Genomic DNA, 19,198 nt, shown 5'->3' on the forward strand with positions numbered 1-19,198 from the left:
GCATTAGTTAGTCATAACCTTGCATGGTGACGAAGCCGGTTTTAAGAATAACTTGGTGCGTGCTGCTGAGCCCATTTTAAAAGATTTTTAGAAAGGCTGCATTATCTCGGATGAGACCCGCCACTATATCCGAGTGTGCCTGAAAGCTGGTGTATTTCCTTTCACCATAGTCGTGTGCAGATTCACCTTTATTTTGGGTCACTTCCATTATCAATCCTCAATTTATAGGGACTATTCCCATTATGCGTGTTACTTTGGCTCTGAATAGCGTGTATTCGGCCTCACATTGTGCCAACGTGGGTGCTACATCTGCGCTCCAGGTTCCATCCTGGAACCGTTGGCCCAACTGTTACCACATACTTTCCGGAATTTTTGCCCATACCAGCTTCCACATCTCAGTTATGTAGAGTGGCAGATACGCATTTCTCTTTTTTTTTAACAAAATTTGGCATTACTCTGTCTAGCTTTTATTTTTGGGAGTAATAGCAACTTCAACTTGTTGCCCGGGAGAATGGTACATCTGTAGTCCGGATTACATCCAGTCCTGCTGCCACTAGCGGGACAGCATTTGGTTGGGTAGGTGTTCCTGGGATGAATTCCAATTTAATAGGAGCTAGTGAGAATGGTTTGCCATAGTAGGGTTGTGCATCCCACCCATGATCCCTGTCATAATCTGCTGCCTCTTCCTAAATTTACCCAGTCTATGGGTCCGTCATCGTCATTGTCTGTCATGTCTGGTGCTGTCGGCACCGTTGGTGACTGTGATACAGTCACGCTTGCGCATGGTTTCCTAACTTTTGCTTAGCTTTTTTTGCGACCGCCTCGTTAACATTTTTGCTTAATTCATAATATGGTTGAGTTACCATTAGGCATGCCTTTTCTCCCTGATGTTTCTTCTCATCTTCCAACCACTTATTTTCCTTGGCGGGAATTGCACTGGGATCCCATTTATTTTTCAACATCTTTACTATAATCTATTTATTCCTATCTGCTAAATACTTGTTCAGGGATCCCTCAGGTCCACACTCCAAGTCGTCATCTCCCTTGGTTTTGTTGTCAGCAGTATCTCTCCTTTCAAGCTTTTACCGAGTGAGATGGATACTTGCAATTTATACCGACTTTATATGTTAAATCGCAATGTTCTTAACATATACTCTATGCTACCGATTCAATCCAGATAACACAAAATTACAAAAGTCATTTTACCTGGGGTAGTTAGTCGTAGACTGTGTGTAGTCTCGTTCAGACTTATAATGGGGAACAAAGAAATGGCAGACCAATTGAACAAGTACTTCGGTTCTGTCTTCACAAAGGAAGACACAAATAACCTTCGGGATGTACTAGGGGACCGAGGGTCTAGTGAGAAGGAGGAACTGAAGGATATCCTTAGGCTGGAAATTGACGGGATTGAAGGCCGATAAATCCTAGGGCCTGATCGTCTACATCCCAGAGTACTTAAGGAAGTGGCCCAAGAAATAGTAGATGCATTGATAATTTTCCAGCAGTTTATCGACTCTGGATCGGTTCCCATGGACTGGAGGGTTGCTAATGTAACACCACTTTTTAAAAAAGGAGGGAGAGAGAAAATGGGTAATTATAGACCGGTTAGCCTGATATCATTAGTGGGGAAAATGTTGGAATCAATCATTAATGATGAAATAGCAGCTCATTTGGAAAGCAGTGATAGGATTGGTCCAAGTCAGCATAGATTTATGAAAGGGAAATCCTGCTTGACAAATCTTCTGGATTTTTTTGAGGATGTAACTAGTAGAGTGGACAAGGGAGAACCAATGGATGTGGTGTATTTGGACTTTCAAAAGGCTTTTGACAAGGTCCCACACAAGAGATTGGTGTGCAAAATCAAAGCACATGGTATTGGGGGTAATGTACTGACGTGGATAGAGAACTGGTTGGCAGACAGGAAGCAGAGAGTCAGGGTAAACGGGTCCTTTTCAGAATGGCAGGCAATGACTAGTGGAGTGCCGCAGGGCTCAGTGCTGGGACCCCAGCTATTTACAATATATATTAATGATTTAGATGATGGAATTGAGTGCAATATCTCCAAGTTTGTAGATGACACTAAACTGGGTGGCGGTGTGAGCTGTGAGGAGGACGCTAAGAGGCTGCAGGGTGACTTGAACAGGTTAGGTGAGTGGGCAAATGCATGGCAGATGCATTATAATGTGGATAAATGTGAGGTTATCCATTTTGGGGGCAAAAACACGAAGGCAGAATATTATCTGGATGGCGGCAGATTAGGAAAAGGGGAGTACAGTGAGACCTGGGGGTCATGGTCCATCAGTCACTGAAAGTGGGCATGCAGGTACAGCAGGCGGTGAAGAAGGCAAAAATGGTATGTTGGCCTTCATAGCTAGGGGATTTGAATACAGGAGCATGGAGGTCTTACTGCAGTTGTTCAGGGCCTTGGTGAGGCCTCACCTGGAATATTGTGTTCAGTTTTGGTCTCCTAATCTGAGGAAGGACATTCTTGCTATTGAGGGAGTGCAGCAAAGGTTCACCAGACTGATTCCAGGGATGGCTGGGCTGTTATATGAGGAGAGACTGGATCAACTGGGCCTTTATTCACTGGAGTTTAGAAGGATGAGAGGGGATCTCATAGAAACGTATAAGATTCTGACGGGACTGGACAGGTTAGATGCAGGAAGAATGTTCCCGATGTTGGGGAAGTCCAGAACCAGGGGACATAGTCTTAGGATAAGAGGTAGGCCATTTAGGACTGAGATGAGGAGAAACTTCTTCACTCAGAGTTGTTAACCGATGGAATTCCCTACCGCAGAGAGTTGTTGATGCCAGTTCATTGGATATATTCAAGAGGGAGTTAGATATGGCCCTTATGGCTCAGGGGATCAAGGGGTATGGAGAGAAAGCAGGAAAGGGTGACTGAGGGAATGATCAGCCATGATCTTATTGAATGGCGGTGCAGGTTCGAAGGGCCAAATGGCCTACTCCATCTATTTTCTATGTTTCTATGACTTGCAGGATTGGATCTCTCAGACCGCTGACACCATGCACACTTCTACTTGTCTTATTTGTGCGTGGTAATTGAAAACGTGCTCACCCATTTTGACGTGTTTCCATCTGCCAGTGTCTGCCGTCCACTTGAAATCCTGCCGACGATGCCAATTGTTGTGGAATATTTTAAAAATACACTACACAAGTCTGACATCGAGAGTTCTACCTGTCTGTAATCGCATGTGTGGGGAGACAACTTGCTTTTTGTCCTTAGCCAAGTCTCTCCAAATTGATACAGAAAGTTAGAGATATTTATACTCCAATGACACATTGTCCAATGTCCCTGCCTACTTTCTAGATTACATCATTAGTCTTAATTCCTGTTTACTACCAGCTGTTCACCTTGGTTTCAATATCAGACAGTAAGCAGTTGCAGTCAGCATTACATAACACTTAGTTAGTTGTGGTCGGCAGTTAATCTGACTTATGACACACATTGCTGTAACTGATTTACTACTGGCAGTTGAGGTCAGCAGATTTAGCTTAATCACATTTTGCTTTATTTTGTTTAGCCTGGTCTATTGTTTTACCACTCAAGCTGCAATCCAAGATATCCTTGGTTTTCCTGCCACATAAGCTGGTCCCAGGTTCCCCTTTCATCCTTACTCTTTAATATTCCTCTTTTTCCATGCAATGAATTTCCTATTTAAAAAGGAAATACAGACTCTGCTCCAATGGGAGTTTGTAGTAGATAATTTCACATTACAACAGCCCTCTGAATAAATGTATCTTAATTTTCTCTCTCAATTCGGTGATTATTTTGAACTTTTTGCCCTATCACCAATAATAATTCTTCATAAGAACATAAGAAAATAAGGAAATAAGAGCAGGAATAGGCCATACGGCCCCTCGAGCCTGCTCCGCCATTCAATAAGATCATGGTGGAGCTGATCATGGAGTCGGATCAATTTCCCTGCCCGCTCCCCATATCCCCTTATCGTTTAAGAAACTGTCTATTTTTATCTTAAATTTATTTATTGTCCCAGCTTCCACAGCTCTCTGGGGCAGTGAATTCCACAGATTTACAACCCTCAGAAGAAATTTCTCCTCATCTCAGTTCTAAATAGGCGGCCCCTTATTCTAAGATTATTCCCTCTAGTGCTAGTCTCCCCCACCAGTGGAAACATCCTCTCTGCATCCACCTTGTTAAGCCCCCTCATAATCTTGTACGTTTCGATAAGATCACCTCTCATTTTCTGAATTCTAACGAGTAGAAGCCCAACCTACTCAACCTTTCCTCATAAATCAACTCCCTCATCCCCAGAATCAACCTAGTGAACCTTCTCTGAACTGCCTCCAAAGCAAGCATATCCTTTTATAAATATGGAAACCAAAACTGCACGCAGTATTCCAGGTGTGGCCTCACCAATACCCTGTACAGCTGTAACAAGACTTCCCTGCTTTTATACTCCATCCCCTTTGCAATAAAGGCCAAGATTCCATTGGCCTTCCTGATCTCTTGCTGTACCCGCATACTATCCTTTTGTGTTTCATGCACAAGTACCCACAGGTCCGGCTGTACTGCAGCACTTAGCAATCTTTCTCCATTTAAATAATAACTTGCTCTTTGATTCTTTCTGCCAAAGTGCATGACCTCACACTTTCCAACATTTTACTTCATCTGCCAAATGTTTGCCCACTCACTTAGCCTGTCTATGTCCTTTTGCAGCTTTTTTATGTCCTCCTCACACATTACTTTTCCTCCCATCTTTGTATCATCAGCAAACTTGGCTATGTTACACTCAGTCCCTTCCAAGTCGTTAATATAGATTGTAAATAGTTGGGGTTCCAGCACTGATCCCTGTGGCACCCTACTCGTTACTGATTGCCAACCAGAGAATGAACCATTATATCCCTACTCTGTTTTCTGTTTGTTAGCCAATCTTCTACCCATAAAAATATATTACCCCCAGCCCCGTGAACTTTTATCTTGTGCAGTAACCTTTTGTGTCATTCATTCATAGGCAGTCCCTCGAACGAGGATGACTTGCTTCCACGAGTTCACAGGTGTTTCGATGAAGGACCCAACTTTCCAGCCCTGAAATCCAATTGAGGGGGATGGAAGATGCCTGTGCGTGAATTTTTTTAATGTGTGGTAACCGTTGCACATCAGCCACCACACGGTCTTGAAAGAGTTAGGTCTTGGTCCAGTGGCAAGGATTAACCAGGACGACTGGAGAACTGCTCTGCTTTTGGGGAAGGGTTAAACTAATATGGCAGGGGGATGGGAAGCTATGCAGGGAGACAGAGGAAGTAAAATAGGGGCAGAAGCAAAAGATAGAAAGAAGAAAAGTAAAAATGAAGAGCAGAGAAACACAAGGCAAAAATCAAAAAGGGCCACATTGCAGCAAAATTCTAAAAGAGCAAAGTGTGTTAAAAAGACAAACCTGAAGGCTCGGTGCCTCAATGCGAGGAGTATTCGTAATAAGGTGGATGAATTAACTGCACAGGCAGCAATTAATGAATATGATGTCATTGGCATCACGGAGACCAGGGTGACCAAGGCTGGGAATTCAACATCCAGGGGTATTCAACATTTAGGAAGGATAGACAGAAAGGAAAAGGAGGTGGGGTAGCGTTGCTGGTTAAAGAGGAAATTAATGCAATAGTAAGGAAGAACATTAGCTTGGATGATGTGGAATCTGTATGGGTGGAGCTGCGGCAAACCAATGGGCAGAAAATGCTAGTGGGAGTTGTGTACAGACCACCAAACAGTAGTAGTGAGGTTGGAGACAGCATCAAACAAGAAATTAGGGATGCGTGCAATAAAGGTATGGCAGTTATCATGGGCGAATTTAATATACATATAGATTGGGCTAACCAAACTGGTAGCAATATGATGGAAGAGGATTTCCTGGAATGTATTAGGGATGGTTTTCTGGACCAATATGTTCAGGAACCAACTAGAGGGCTGGCCATCCTAGTCTGGGTGATGTGCATTGAGAAAGGACTAATTAGCAATCTTGTGCGAAGCCCCTTGGTGAAGAGTGACCATAATATGGTAGAATTCCTTATTAAGATGGAGAGTGACAGTTAATTCAGAGATTGGGTCCTGAACTTAAGGAAAGATAACTTTGATGGTATGAGACGTGAATTGGCTAGAATAGACTGGCGAATGATACTTAAAGGGTTGATGGTGGATCGGCAATGGCAAACATTTAAAGATCACATGGATGAACTTCAACAATTGTACATCCCTGTCTGGAGTAAAAATGAAACTGGGAAGGTGGCTCTCAACTGTGGCTAACCAGGGAAATTAAGGATAGTGTTAAATCCAAGGAAGAGGCATATAAATTGGCCAGAAAAAGCAGCAAACCTGAGGACTGGGAGAAATTTAGAATTCAGCAGAGGAGGACTAAGGTTTAATTAGGAGGGGGAAAATAGAGTATGAGACGAAACTTGCCGGGAACATAAAAACTGACTGCAAAAGCTTCTATAGATACGTGAAGAGAAAAAGATTAGTGAAGACAAGCGTAGGTCCCTTGCAGTGAGAATAGGTGAATTTATATTGAAAAACAAAGAAATGGTGGACCAGTTAAACACATACTTCGGTTCTGTCTTCACGAAGGAAGACACAAATAACATTCCGGAAGTACTAGGGGACCGAGGGTCTAGTGAGAAGGAGGAGCTGAAGGAAATCCTTATTAGTCGGGAAATTGTGTTAGGGAAATTGATGGGATTGAAGGCCGATAAATCCCCAGAGCCTGATAGTCTACATCCCAGAGTACTTAAGGAAGTGGCCCTAGAAATAGTGGATGCATTGGTGATAATTTTCCAGCAGTCTATCGACTCTGGGATCAGTTCCTATGGACTGGAGGGTTGCTAATGTGTAACCACTTTTTAAAAAAGGAGGGAGAGAGAAAATGGGTAATTATAGACTGGTTAGCCTGACATCAGTAGTGGGGAAAATGTTGGAATCTATTATTAAAGATGAAATAACAGCGCATTTGGAAAGCAGTGAAAGGGAAATCATGCTTGACAAATCTTCTGGAATTTTTTGAGGATGTAACTAGTAGAGTGGACAAGGGAGAACCAGTGGATGTGGTGTATTTGGACTTTCAAAAGGCTTTTGACAAGGACCCACACAAGATATTGGTGTGCAAAATTAAAGCAAATGGTATTGGGGGTAATGTATTGACGTGGATAGAGAACTGGTTGGCAGACAAGAAGCAGAGAGTGAGGGTAAATGGGTCCTTTTCAGAATGGCAGACAGTGACTAGTGACTGCCGCAGGGCTCAGTGCTGGGACCCCAGCTGTTTACAATATATATTAATGATTTAGTATATATTAAGGAATTGAGTGTAATATCTCCAAGTTTGCAGACGACACTAAATTGGGTAGCGTTGTGAGCTGCGAGGAGGACGCTAAGAGGCTGCAGGGTGACTTGGACAGGTTTGGCGAATGGGCAAATGCATGGCAGATACAATATAATGTGGATAAAAGTGAGGTTATCCACCTTGGGGGCAAAAACACGAAGGCAGAATATTATCTGAATGGTGGCAGATTAGGAAAAGAGGAGGTGCAACAAGACCTGGGTGTCATGGTACATCAGTCATTGAAAGTTGGCATACAGTTACAGCAGGCGGTGAAGAAGGCAAATGGTATGTTGGCCTTCATAGCTAGGGATTTTGAGTATAGGAGCAGTGAGGTCTTACTGCAGTTGTACAGGGCCTCACCTGTAATATTGTGTTTAGTTTTGGACTCTTAATCTGAGGAAGGACGTTCTTGCTATTGAGGGAGTGCAGCGAAGGTTCACCAGACTGATTCCCGGGATGGCAGGACTGACATATGAGGAGAGACTGGATCGACTGGGCCTGTATTCACGAGTTTAGAAGGATGAGAGGGGATCTCCTAGAAACATATAAAATTCTGACGGGACTGGACAGGTTAGATGCAGGAAGAATGTTCCCAATGTTGGGGAAGTCCAGAACCAGGGGACACAGTCTAAGGATAAGGGGTAAGCCATTTAGGACTGAGATGAGGAGAAACTTCTTCACTCAGAGAGTTGTTAACCTGTGGAATTCCCGATCGCAGAGTGTTGTTGATGCCAGTTTGTTGGATATATTCAAGAGGGAGTTAGATGTGGCCCTTATGGCTAAAGGGATTTAGGGGTACGGAGAGAAAGCAGGAAAGGGGTACTGAGGTAAAAGATCAGCCATGATCTTATTGAATGAGTGGTGCAGGCTCGAAGGGCCGAATGGCCTACTCCTGCACCTATTTTCTATGTCTATGTTTCTGTGGACCTAGCGCGCATGCACATCGCAGTGTTGGCTGCCCCGTGCTGCCCCTGGGCCCTCGGCTCTTCTGGGCCCCCTACCCTCATCTGTCACACTTAGGTCACAATCTTTCACCGCTCCTCCGCCATAAACATTCACTGCATCTCGCCACAAACACTCGCTGCTCATCCACCCCGGTCTTCCCACTCATTTGTACTTGGACCCTGCCGATGTTCCTGCCCACACTCCAAAACAGCGACCGGGGTTTTGATGACGTTAGCCAGTCGCCCATCTCAAAATCCTTGGAGCAGCTCGCGCTGGAGGTTGAAATGGTATGCTGCTCCAGCTCTTTTATAGCCTGACCTGCGGAGCTGTTCTCTCGCAGGTTGGGGGCCCACAATGTTAGTAAACATACACCAGACTGAGCGATATGATTGCGGCTCCTCTGATCCACACTGGAGATTATTAGTGTGGACAGCCAATTCTAAGGGGATCTAAAACAGAAAGTAAAGATACACAACTCTGAACATCATCCTATCTGATACACTCCTAATTAAGGATGAAACTGAGTACTGTGTACAATGAGCAAGTGTGACCTTGGCTCCTTTAATAAGACTCCAGAGTGCAGGTGCTTCGTGGGTGGCCTGCTTATATACCGTGCTCCCAAGGGATGCTGGGATCCCTTGGGACTCCAACAGGTAGGCCCTCTGGTGGTAGTGTGATATAGGCTGCAAGGGGTTAAAATACATAACACTATTCTTGGATGAACTTTCATATTTTGTAAAGAAATAAAACACTGATTCATTTAATATCAACATTATAAGCATTGAATCCATGGATTCCCAAGCACGAATCAGTATCAAATTCCTTTGTCCAGCAACTAGGATGGCAGATTAAAATCAATCCAGAATATTGCTAGATGCTATTGTTCCCAGTTTCTTGCTCGTATGGATGATATAAGAACATAAGAAATAGGAGTAGGAGTAGCCCCTATAGCCTGCTCTGCCATTTAATACGATCATGGCCGATCCGATCATGGACTCAGCTCCACTTCCCTGCCCGCTCTCCATAACCCCTTATTCCCTTATCATTTAAGAAACTGTCTATTCCTGTCTTAAATTTATTCAATGTCCCAGCTTCCACAGCTCTCTGAGGCAATGAATTCCACAGATCCACAACCCTCAGAGAAGAAATTTCTCCTCATCTCAGTTTTAAATGGGCGGCCCCTTATTCTAAGATTATGCCCTCTAGTTCTATTCTCCTCTTCTCCTCTATCAGTGGAAACATCCTCTCTGCATCCACCTTGTCAAGCCCCCTCATAATCTTATACGTTTCGATATGATCACCTCTCATTCTTCTGAATTCCAATGCGTAGAGGCTCAACCTACTCAACCTTTTCCTCCATAAGTCAATCCCCTCATCACTAGAATCAACCTAGTGTACCTTCTCTGAACTGCCTCCAAAGCAAGTATATCCTTTCATAAATATGGAAACCAAAACTGCACGCAGTATTCCAGGTGTGGCCTCACCAATACCCTGTACAACTGTAGCAGGACTTCCCTGCTTTTATACTCCATCCTCTTTGCAATAAAGGCCAAGATTCCATTGGCCTTCCTAATCACATGCTGTATCTGCATACTATCCTTTTGTGTTTCATGCACAAGCACCCCAAGGTCCTGCTGTACTGCAGCACTTTGCAATCTTTTTCCATTTAAATAATAACTTATTCTTTGATTTGTTTTCTGCCAAAATACTTAACTTCACACTTTCCAATGTTATACTCCATCTGCCAAATTTTTGCCCACTCACTTAGCCTGTGATGGCACCTTGTCAAATGCCTTCTGGAAGTCCAAATACATCACATTCACTGGTTCCCCTTTATCTGTTCTTTAAAGCCTCAAAGAATTCCAGCAAATTTGTCAAACATGACATCCCATTCATACATCCATGCTGACTCTGCCTGACCAAATTTTGCTTTTCCAAATGTCCTATTACTGCTTTTTTAATAATGGACTCCAACTTTTTCCCAACCACAGATGTTAGGCTAACTGGTCTATAGTTTCCTGCTTTTTGTCTGCCTCCTTTTTTGAATAGTGGCGTTATATATGCAGTTTTCCAATCTGCTGGAACCTCCCCAGAATCCAAGGAATTTTGGTAAATTACAACCAATGTATCCACACTCCCTGCAGTTACTTCTCAAGACCCGAGGATGCAAGCCATCAGGTCCAGGTGATTTATCTGCCTTTTGTCCCATTATCGTACTGAGTACTACCTCCTTAGTGATTGTGTTAAGTTCCTCCCCCCCCCCGCCCCCCCCCCCCCCCCCATAGCCCCTTGACTATCTACTGTTGGAATATTGTTAGTGTTCTCTACCGTAAAAACTGAGACAAAATACTTGTTTAGAGTTTCTGCCATCTCCATGTTCCATTACTAATTCCTTGGTCTCATCCTCTAAGGGACCAACATTTATTTTAGCCACTCTTTTCCTTTTTATATACCTATAGAAACTCTTGCTATCTGTTTTTATATTTTCTGCTAGTTTACTTTCATAGTCGATCTTCCCTTTCTTAATCATTTTTTTAGTCATTCTTTGCTGGCTTTTAAATGCTTCCCAATCTTCTGTCCTCCCACTAGTTTTGGCCACTTTGTATGCACTTGTTTTTAATTGGATACCATCCTTTTTTTCTTTAGTTAGCCACAGATGGCTTTCTTTTCTCTTGCACCCTTTCCTCCTCACTGGAATATATTTTTCTTGAGTTGTGAAATATCTCTTTAAATGTACACCACTGTTCATCAACCGTCCTACATTTCAATCTGTTTTGCCAGTCTACTTTACCCAACTCTGCCCTCATACCTTCATAGTCTCCTTTATTTAAGCTTAGTACGCTGGTTAGAAAACTAACTTTCTCACCCTCCATCTGAATTTGAAACTCAATCATGCTATGATCACTCATTCCAAGGGGATCCTTTACTAGGAGATTGTTTATTAATCCTGTTTCATTATACAGGACTAGATCTAAGATAGCCTGCCCCCGGTTGGTTCCGTTACATACTGCTCAAGGGACCCGTCCCTTATGCACTCTATGAACTCTTCCTCAAGGCTACCCTGAACAATTTGATTTGTCCAATCAATGTGGAGGTTAAAATCACCCATGATTATTGTTGTTCCCTTTTTACAAGCCCCCACTATTTCCTGGTTTATGCTCCGACCAACAGAGTTGCTACTGTTAGGGGGCCTACATACTACGCCCACCAGTGACTTTTTCCCCTTATTATTCCTTATCTCTACCAAACTGTTTCAACATCCTGATCCTTTGAGCATATATCATTTCTCACTATTGCAGTGATTCCATCCTTTATCAATAGAGCTACCCCACCTCCTTTTCCTTTCTGTCTGTCCTTCCGGATTGTCAAATACCCCTGAATATTTAATTCCCAGTCCTGGTCACCTTGCAACCACGTCTCTGTAATGGCTATCACATCATACCCATTTGTCTCCATTTGTGTCGTCAGCTCACCTATTTTGTTACAAATGATAAGTGCATTTAGACAAAGCCTTTAAATTTATTTTATTACCCTTTTTTCCTGCTTGTTTCCCCTCTCATTCAAACTCACTTTCTTTATTTTTGCTTTCTAATTACAGCTTTTCTCCCCTCCCTACTGAATCTACTCTCAGGTTCCCATCCCCCTGCCAAGCTAGTTTAAACCTTCTCCAACAGCTCTAGCAACCCCCCCCCGTGAGGATATTGGTCTCAGCTCTGTTGAGGTGCAACCCGTCTGGCTTGTACAGGTCCCACCTCCCCCAGAAGCGGTCCCAATGCCTCGGGAAACTAAAGCGCTCCCGCCTGTACCATCTCTCCAGCCACGTATTCATCTGCTCTATCTTCATAATCTTCAAGATCTCAGTTGGATCACGTCTTAATCATGAAAAAGGCTCTAACTTCTGAAGTCTCTCCACAACTATAACTCTGATCCCTCAAAACATCTTAGTTAACCTAGACTTAACCTCTTCCCCCTTGCTTCTTTATCTTATAAGTCGGTGTCTAAAATGTAAATTGTCCACAGTGCAACTGCAGTCTAATTTAGGTCTTGCGTTTGTTCAACACTGTTTCCTTGTTATGGTATCCTATGCAGCAATACTAAATTGGGATTCAATGTGCCTTTTTTATAGCCCACCTTTACTGTGCTGCCATTTTTAATTACCCATGTGTCTGTATACCATGGTCCCTCTGCACCTCTGTTCCATTGAATTTCTTGCCATGTCAGATGTATTTCCTTTCCCTATAACATACAATATTTATTTTTCTACATTAAACTGCACCTGCCATTTGTTTGCCCATCCTGATTTAGTTTCGTCCTTCACAACCCCACACATAATTTGCTATACTCTCTAATTTGATGTCATCAGTAATTCTGAAATCTCGATCTTTAATGTAAATAGTAAATAAAAGCAGCACCTGTGAAACATTTTCTAACTTTTTCTTTCTAATGGGAAAACTCCTGTTACCCTGACACTTTGCTTTCTGATCTCCAAATATCTCTATCCATGTGCCGACATTCTTCTTTGTCCTATTTATCATTGGCCTAGAAATCCTGGCCGGCTGCTTCCCGCGGACGATCGAGTGAAAAAGTTAAAAAAGATGCGCACTTACTGTTCCTGCTGCGCCCACTAGAGATCCTGGTCCTGAGGCCTCCTCTCCCTGCGCATCACAGCACGAGCACGTCGGGACGTCCCTAAGTTGGAGCTGTAGTCACATGGCTCTGGGCAGCCAATCCAGGTACAGTATTTTTTCATTCATCATGATGGGAACTCCGTACGTTGGAGTTCCCATTATTATGATTGAGGAACGGCCCCCAAACACGCAAAACACTTTATAAAAAAAAAAATAGAAAAAATACATCATATATTTAACATTAATTTAAATTAGTTATTTATGTCTTAGAAAAAAATATATATATTTTTAATTAAAAAAAAATGTTCATTATTGTTTTTAAAAAAGTTACCTTACTGGGCAGGGTTTTTAACAATAAAATGTGTATTTAAAATTTTATTATTTTTTCTGTGTGTTTTAAAACTCTTATGCCTGTAAAAGTAGGCTATGCGCCTGCTTTTATCAGGCACAACAGTTTTCAGGACATCCACTGGGCAAGATATGGGTAAATACCACAATCTTGACCATGCGAATGTCCTGACTGCCAAGATGCGGAGGATCTGTCAAGCTGGTGCTTGACAGATTGGAAAAGCCGGTTTTCAGCACATGCGCATTGTGCGCTGAAAACCGGCTTTTGCGCTGCCTTCCCTGGTCTGTACACACTCCATACGAACCCGGGAGGCCGGGATTTTCAGGCTATTATCTTTGCCATTATTCTCTTATGATACCTTATCAAATATGTTTTTTAAAAAATAAATGTAAACTAAATGCAATGCATTTCCTTATTCTATTCTCCAATTTCTTAAAAGAATACCATAAGGTTGTTTAAGCACATCACACCTTTTAGAAATCTATGCTGATTGGCCCAGGTGCTTTGTAACTTTATCGTGTAATATTGACTCTAGTAGTTTACTAACCAAAGACCAACTGACTTGTAGCATCCTGGCATATCCTGGTGGTGGTGTTTTTTTAACGAATGGTGTCACTTTTTCCACCTTTCATTCCTTTTCCACAATTTTCCACTCCACCAAACTTTGAAGAAAATAACAATAAGAACCTCTGCTTTTTCTTCATTAGTTGGCCATTAGTTAGGATTCTTGAATAAGAACATAGGAGCAGGAGTAGGCTATACGGCCCCTCGAGCCTGCTCCGCCATCTAATATGATCATGGCTGATCTGATCATGGACACAGCTCCACTTCCCTGCCCTTTCCCCATAACCTCTTATTCCCTTATCGTTTAAGAAACTGTCTGTCTATTTCTGTCTTAAATTTATTCAATGTCTCAGCTTCCACAGCTCTGTGAGGCAGTGAATTCCACAGATTTACAACCCTCTGAGGGAAGAAATTTCTCCTCACATCAGTTTTAAATGGGCGGCCTCTTATTCCAAGATCATACCCTCTAGTTCTAGTCTCCCCCATCAGTGGAAACATCCTCTCTGCATCCAACTTGACAAGCCCCCTCATAATCGTCTATATTTTGATAAGATCACCTCTCATTCTTCTGAATTCCAGTGAGCAGAGGCCCAACCTACTCAACCTTTCCTCATAAGTCAACCCCTTCATCTCCAGAATCAACCTTGTGAACCTTCTCTGAACTGCCTCCAAAACAAATATATCCTTTCGTAAATATGGAAACCAAAAGTGCACGCAGTATTCCAGATGTGGCCTCACCAATACCCTGTATAACTGTATCAAGACTTCCCTGCTTTTATATCGATCCCCTCTGCAATAAAGGCCATGATTCCATTGGCCTTCCTGATCACTTGCTGTACCTGCATACTATTTTTTTTTGTTTCATGCACAAGTAGCCCCAGGTCCTGCTGTACTGCAGCACTTTTCAATTTTGCTCTATGTAAACCATCAAGTGATTTGTCCACCTTACGATTGAGCAACTTCCTTATTAACATTTCAGTTCCATCTGCCAACTAGTTCTATGATATCTTTACTTAATCTAATTGTAGCCAGAGAATCACCTGCAATGGCTTCTCTTCCCACCCTCGCATTATTACCTCTGGTGTCGCCCAAGGATCTATCCTTGGTTCTCTCCTATTTCTACATGTTGCCCCTTGGCGACAACATCCGAAAACACAGTGTCAGTTTCCACATATACTCTTTATGACACCCAGCCTTACCTCACTACCACTTCCCTCGACCCCTCCATGGTCTCTAAGTTATCAGGCTGCTTGTCCGACATCCAATTCTGAATGAGCAGAAATTTTCTCCAATTGAATAGTGGGAAGACTGAAGCCATTGTTTTTGGTACCTACCACAAACTCCATTCCCTAGCCACTGATTCCATCCCTCTCCCCAACTTCTGTCTGAGGCTCAACCAGACTGCTCACAACCGTGGTGTCATATTTTACCCTGAAATGAGCTTTCACCACATATCCACAGCATAACAAAGATCACTTATTTCCACCTCCGTAACATCTGTGTCCACTCTTGCCTCAGCTCATCCACTGCTGAAGCGCTCATCCATGTCTTTGTTATCTCTAGACTTGACTCTTCCAACGCACTCTTGGCTGGCCTCACACATTCTACCCTACGTAAACTAGAGGTGATCCAAAACTCGGCTCACTGCATCCTAACTTGCACCAAGTCCCGCTCGCCCATCACCCCTGTACTCGCTGACCTACATTGGCTCCTGGTTCGGCAACGCCTCGATTTCAAAATTCTCATCCTTGTTTTCAAATCATTACGTGGCCTCGCCCCTCCCTATCTCTGTAATCTCCTCCAGCCTCCCAAACTCCCAAGATGTCTGTGCTCCTCTAATTCTGCCCTCCTGAGCACCCCTAATTATAATCGCTCAACCATTGGTGGCCGTGCCTTCTGTTGTCGAGGCCCTAAGCTCTGGAATTCCCTGCCTAAACCTCTCCACCTCTCTACCTCTCTTTCCTCCTTCAAGACGCTTTTTAAAACCTACCTCTTTGACCAAGCCTGCCCTATTTTCTACAAATGCCGCTCGGTGTCAAATTTGTTATCTCACAATGCTCCTGTGAGGCATCTTGGAATGTTTCACTACGTTAAAGGTGTTATATAAATACAAGTTGTTATCCTTCCCGTGCTTCCTTGTCACTGTCCAGCACTTAAATGCATTCTTAGAAGCAAATTTGATTTGTCATTTATAAAAAAAAATCAGTTTACTCTTCTCCCCTTTCTAGATTGCTCTTTATAACAATTTAAACAGCCCATGTAGAAGTGGATTAACCAGATTTATTGAGGCCGGCAAGTTTGAAAATCCATTAAGATTTTATCACAAGCACCCTCTAGCAATGGTATTTTTTGGATAGAGGGAGGAGAGGGAAGACGTATGTCAAACAGACTGTTGAAAGAGCATCCTGATACACTTAGTGCGCAATCAAAGAAGCAACAAGGGTTCTGTTATTGCTGCTAAAAAAAAATTATAAAAATCTGTGGAGTAGGTAATCTATCCAGCCCCAGAGAATAGTTTGAAAGCTCTAGTGATGGAAAACCGGACTTTCAGCTCTTAAAACCTGTGATCAAATCCCTACCTTGAATGTCCCTCCTTAAAAACATGCACTATTTCTCAAATTACCAAAGAGCAGTGTTAATGGCAATCATAAAGAAATTTATAGCCCAGAGCATAAATATTAGAAAAAAGGAAGTGTGTGAACACAGAGGGGGAAAAGCGAGGATCAATTCCGACCAACAAAACAAATGCTGTGCAAAGGTGGCTGAGGGACTATGGTCAGAGGCAAACTGCCTGGGAGCATCAAATGATCGGGAGCTCTATTTTGATGGTCTTGTTGCCCAGCAATCTGTAGATAGCCTTGTCTGACATATTCTTATCCTAAGAACATGCTATAAAGACAAGATGTAGAAATGCGCTTGGTAAGTGCTAGTATAATTTATTTGACTAACACTTCTGCTGTGAAATTGCACACCATGAGTTGGAAGTTATGCTGCAGGTGTGTCTTCATCGTGGCTAGCCCATCTGTGCGAGGTGCAATATTGAACTCTCAAGACATCAAATATAAAATCCACACTTTTCTTACCTGTAATACATTAAGTGCACCAGTTTATGGTGCATTGTCGTAATCAAGAGTTTTCTAAATACAGCTTCATAGAATCAGAATGGTTATAGCACGGAAGAAGGCCATTCAGTCTGGCGAGCCCATGCTGGCTCTCTGTAAGAGCACTTCAGCTAGTCCCACTCCCCTGCCCTTTCCCCATTGCCATGCAAAATGTTTTTCTTTCAGGTACTTATCCAACTCCCTTTTGAAAGCAGTGATTGAGCCTTCCTCCTTTCAGGCCGTGCATTCCTTACTTTAACTTATCTTTTATCTTGCAGATCTTTTTAGGTTTTCTTTCCTAATTAGAGATATAAAATACAATGTTGAATACAAGTAATACAAATTACAATTCTCTTTTTTTAAAAAAAAAGAACCTTATCTGCAAGAGCAAATAGATAGACAGACAGACAGACTGCCATCTGGCGAAAGGTCATCGACCTGAAACATTAACTCTGTTTCTCTCTCCGCCGATGTTGCCTGACCTGAGTATTTCCAGCATTTTCTGTGTTTATTTCAGATTTCCAGCATCCGCTTTTCTGTAGGCTGGATAATCTTTTTGTGTGTGTGTTAATTCCACGTACCACTGAACCTAAATTGACGGGGGAGGGTATAAAATGAATGCATTTGTATCTTTTTTTCTTGGCACAATACTGTGCTATGAAAGACTTCTGCTTTAATTAAACATGTTTTATGTTCAGGACTTTTATTCATAATTCTCCAGCAAACTTGAATAATGGCAGTTTTTGCAGTAGTTGTCTTTCTAAGTGCAGCGATCTTAGCCATTTAGAATGTGCTGCACAATACCTGATGCCAAATTTCATATGTGAAAATTGCGTAATGTGTATATAAAAAAAATGGAATTCCTAATAAAGGATAAAATAGAACATCATCTAGAAACCAAAAAAATATAATAAATAGTCAGCATGGATTTCAAAAGGATTTTTTGCTTGACCAACCTCATTGAATTTTTTGAAGAGGTAACGGAGAGTAGACAATGGTAATGCAGTAGATGAAATTCATTTAGATTTTCAAAGGGCCTTCGATAAGGTACCCCATAATAGACTGATGAACAAGGTCAGAGAATGCAGAGTCGGGGACAAGTAGCAGAATGGATTGCTAGCTGGCTTCAAGACAGAAAGCAGAGAGTAGGAGTAAAGGGTAGCTATTCACAGTGGCAGAAGGTGGGTGGTGGTGTTCCACAAGGATCAATGCTGGGACCACTGTTGGTCACAATTTACATTTAACGATTTAGACTTTGGAATCAAAAGCACAATTTCTAAATTTGTGGATGAGACCAAATTGAGGGGCTAGCCCATACTGAGGAGGACGGCAACAAATTACAGGAGGACATTAATAAACTTGCAGAATGGGCATATAATTGACAAATGAAGTTCAACACAGATAAATGTGAGGTATTACATTTTGTTAGAAAGAATAGGGAGGTCACGTATTACTTGGAGGCTGCAAGTCTAGGTGGGGTAGAGGAACAAAGGGATCTTGGAGTAAAAATACACAAATCGCTAAAAGGCCATAAAAAAAGCAAACCAAGCACTTGGGTTTATTTCTAGAGGTATAGAAGTGAAAAGTAGTGAAGTTATGCTAAACCTGTATCGAACCTTGGGTTAGACCACACTTAGAGCACTGCATATAATTCTGGTCGCCATATTATAAAAAGGATGTAGAGGCACCGGAGAGGGTGCAGAGAAGATTTACAAGGATGATACCTGAAATGCGAGGGTATACAGATCAGAAAAGGATGAACAGGCTGGGTCTCTTTTTTTTTCTCAGAAAAACGAAGGCGAAGGGGTGACCGAATAGAGGTCTTTAAAATTCTGAAAGGTTGTGATAGAGTGGATACAGAGAGAATGTTTCCTCGTGGGGAAGAGAATAACTAGTGGCCATCAATATAAGATAGTTAGCAAGAAATCCAATCGTGAATTCAGAAAAATCTTCTTTACCCAAAGAGTGGTGAGAACGTGGAACTCGCTACCACAGGGCGTGGTTGAAGTGAATAGTGTAGATGCATTTAAGGGGAGGGTCGATAAGCATATAAGGATGAAGGAAATAGAGGATTATGCTGTTGGATTTGGATAAGGAAAGAAGGGAGGAGGCTCGAATGGGGCATAAACGCCGGCATGGACTGGTTGGGCCGAATGGCATGTTTTTGTACCATGTATCCTATGTAATCCTAATTGTAGGCATCATTAGAATTTTAATGTTCCTTGTTTCCAGCTATTCAATTGTTTTGAGTTTACTTTAGCT

The 19,198-nt window shown here is 42.4% G+C and overlaps 1 protein-coding gene across 1 annotated transcript in view; it reads left to right on the top strand.

The window, feature by feature from the left end:
• The window catches only part of fmn2b (formin 2b), a 596,705-nt gene that overhangs the window by 264,113 nt on the left and 313,394 nt on the right, over positions 1–19,198 (top strand). The window lies entirely within an intron of this gene.

The sequence above is a fragment of the Pristiophorus japonicus genome, chromosome 9 (genome assembly GCF_044704955.1).
Source record: "Pristiophorus japonicus isolate sPriJap1 chromosome 9, sPriJap1.hap1, whole genome shotgun sequence".
NCBI lineage: Eukaryota > Metazoa > Chordata > Chondrichthyes > Pristiophoridae > Pristiophorus > Pristiophorus japonicus.